Raw genomic sequence first — 3,730 nt, 5'->3', positions numbered from 1 at the left:
GGGGCCTTGGGTCCAGTGGTTAGAAAACTCTGGAGACCACACAGGCTGCCAGCTTCACATGGGAAAGTCTTGGGAACTGCACTCTGGACAGGGAGGAGGTGAAGGGACCAGTAGTTTGTCACCAGCCCATCCAGGTTTGTCTTCAGAACCGAACACAGTTTTCAAATAGGAGAACTGAGCTCTGAGAGTGACAATGTCATCTGAGTGTGCCAGCAGGAAGGGACAGAAAATAAGGCTTCAGCCCCAGGGTTGGGGGAAGAAGTGGGGTGGGGGGTAGGCTGGGTTTAGTAACATGATGCCCTCTTCAGTGAGCATCAAATGACCTAAAAGCAGAAAAGCATCAGTCACCTTTTCTTAATTTCTCTTTAAAACAATCATCTGGGGGTACCTGGGTGGCCCCGTTGGTTAAGCATCCAACCTTGGCTTAGGTCATGATCTCACGGTTTGTGAGTTCAAGCCCTGTGTTGGGATATGTGTCTTCTCTCTCTCTGCCCCTCCCCCACTCATGCTCTGTCTCTTTCTCTCTATCTCAAAAATAAGTAAACATTTAAAAAAATTAAAAAAAATAAATAAGCATCTGAATGAATTCAAAGATTTATTTTGTCTGAGATTTAAACTTGTTCTAACCACCTTCTGTAACAGATTATTTATGGTTCAAGTCAGGCCTATTTAGGCTGATGGCCTTCTTGGTGTGATTGGGGGACCCAATTTCACTGTTTTCACGAGCATTGGTGACTCTATATCATAGCTATGTGGTGATCATATACTGGAAAAACAGACTGGGATGTAAAGAGCTTTTCCTCTCCCTTGAATATTTCCATATCTCTTCTCTTGATTGATGATCATACTACACTCCCACATGGCACCATGTCATTTCTAAAGCCTTCACTGCACCTTGCTATGTGAGACCTTATCACAACACCATCAGGAATGGCTGTTATTTCAAACAGAATTAACAAGGAGCTAACTGACCTAAACGACTTCCCTAAAGTCCCAAACTCATTTCTCTCAGTTGCACTAGATCTCCTGCTCCAGGTGCAGCCTTCTTTCTGCTCTGATATAATAAGATGAAGAGTGATACCATAACTCCAGACCAAGCCTGATGGCACCTGAGTGCAGAATTCTGGAAGAATCCAGGAGGAGAAGTCCTGGTAAGACTCTGGCTTTCAGCCTGGCCTGGAGTGGCTCCAGGGGAAGAGGGGAAGGAGAGGGAGAGAAGCAGAAAGGGAACAGGGATACCTGGAGGTGTGGTAGGGTGGTATTGGAGATGGAGACGTATTGGGTGTGGAGATGGACCACACAAACATGGTCACTATCTTTAATATGTCTGAAGTTTTTCCCAGCTCTAACTTCTAGAGCATGGCACGCACGACTTCAGGAGACCATTAAACAATATAATATATATATTATATTATATACATATATAATAATATATATATTATTAAAGGACCAGTCAGAAAACCTCCCAGCTGCCTCCCAGATGGCGTCCGACTTAAGCTCTTACAGGCAGAAAGAAGTCCTTCCGAGGGTTCCTCTGTGCTGATTATAAACTGCAATTTTCCAGGAGCTCACAGACCTGGATGTATTTGCAAGTGGACACAAAACACGGATTTTTCATTCTTGCATTTTTCTTAGCTATTTTATTCAAGGCAGTTAGACCCCGACCGTAATATATGCATCCCTCAAGTCATGTCTAAATCCTCCCAGCAAATGGTGGGATGATTGTTAAAAGCAAGCAACTGGTCTGTGCTTAAACTGTCCCATGAACATATAAACTTTGATGCACCAAATGTGAGAGGAAGAGTATATATTAGAGATGAGGAGGTCAACACCATCAGCTTAAATCCATCAACTGAATTAATCTGACAAATATTTGGTGATAGTCCTTTAAGATACCTAGTCAGATTATGAGCCGCTCGCAGGGTGCTAGAATATGTGACCCAGCAGAGTGTGGTACCTGGGTACCGACAGTTGCTGTAACAATAACATCCCAAGCTTCAGGGCTTCGCATGTTGAAAACTCATTTCTTCCTCACATGAATCCAAATGGGGGTTTCCACAGTGGATTATCATCAATGAAATTCAGTTGATGCCTCTAGAAGCCCAACCTTGTCAGACTTTGTGACTGCAGCTAAACAGATTACGCATTTTGGCAGATTCTGTCTAGAATATGGCTAATGCCTTTTGCTCGATCTTTTTGGCACAAAGTGTCAAAGATCATTTGTGTGCAAGCTCATCTGGACCTGCAAACACGTTTCCTGTCCTGCCACAGGGACCCTGGATGCTCACACTCAGTGCCACCAAGGCAGGGCCAGTAATGGGACAGGTCTTCCTCCCTCAGGGGTGACTGCACTCATGACCTCAAGCTGATGGGCTCCCAGGAAGAGCAGGTGGCAGCAGCCTAGGAGAAGAGTCCTGAGGAACCAGCTTCTAATCAGTCTTAGGAGGACTTGTGGACTGAGGCTTGAAGATCTGGTCCTGATACAGGAAAGGAAAAGTTACTCCCCTACAGCCCCCACAAGCTACGTGGGAAGCCTGGACTTAGTTCGACTGTCTAGGATAAGAATGAATATGTGCTTCATCCTGGTATTTTGTTGAGGTTGAGTCCTGTGTACAAATGGACCAGAAAATCTGCCAAGTTTTCCTGGGACCTGGGTAGCAGGTGTGTTAAAGGCAGCACCACAGGTCACCTACCCCGGGGCCTGTAAACCCCAAGGACCATGCTGGAATCCAGGATTCTGACCCTGGGAAGTGTGTTGAGTGGCACCTCTGGCAGTGGAGGCACCTCTGCCCAGAGTCACTTCTTGGGCTCTGACTTCCTGCCCATATGGCTCCCTACTGTGCTGTACTTGACACACTGCTGCTGGCCTACTATTGGGCACTTGTGGAGAGCGAGTGGCTTTAGGGAGGACTGCCAGTTACCATTGTGTCCAGGTGTCCCCATCCTGCACTGGCCCCCTCAGATTCTGGGAAGGTAAACAGATTTCTCATAAAAAATGGAAATGGAACATTCCAGAACAGCAAGTCAGGTCCTAAGGACAGATGCTCTTCACACAAGAAGGTAGTGTCTCATCTCTAGGAACCCCTTGTATCTCCCTTGATGACTCACACGGGAGCCTTTTGCTACCTGGAGAAGGCTCCCAGGAAGGTCTTGAGGATTCCTGGGCCTGGGTCACTGAAGGCTCATCCCAACTCTAAGGTGATGTGTCTACTGGGTGACAGCAGCCCTGCAGTGCCAGTGACAACTCTCCCACTGTGGTAGGAGCCCATCAGCGGATGGGCTAAATTCAAAGCCACTTCCCTTTCTGTGGACAGTACTCTTAAGTACCAGGCATGCCTTTATTATCTGTTCTTGGACCTAACAACCTAGTTCGTGGTTAAGAATGGCACATATATTAAAAACACCCGTCTCTGGAATTGTGAGTTCTGGAAAGCCGTTGCTTGATGAAACTCTTCTTGTACCCGATGTGGACGCCCATGGGAAGGCACAAACTGAGATGAGCCTGACTGTAACAATGTGGCTGTTTTAGCCTGTAAGTACCGTAAGGACAGTATTGGTACCTCAATCCATGTTGGACCGCGTGCAGTAATCCTGCCACTAACTGGATGCGCCCAAAGGACGATCCTCCATCTGTAGGCCAAGCAGAGGGAAATGGCCTATCAGGACGACAGTACCTGTTTGCAGCTGATCTGACTTCCTAAGAGTAAACAAGAACTCTTAGAGCTCCGGG

The sequence above is a fragment of the Herpailurus yagouaroundi genome, unplaced genomic scaffold (assembly GCF_014898765.1).
Source record: "Herpailurus yagouaroundi ecotype Mexico unplaced genomic scaffold, PumYag 28, whole genome shotgun sequence".
In the NCBI taxonomy this organism is placed as follows: Eukaryota; Metazoa; Chordata; class Mammalia; order Carnivora; family Felidae; genus Herpailurus; species Herpailurus yagouaroundi.
The sequence above is the reverse complement of the archived record's forward strand: the minus strand, read 5'-3'. Positions refer to the sequence as shown.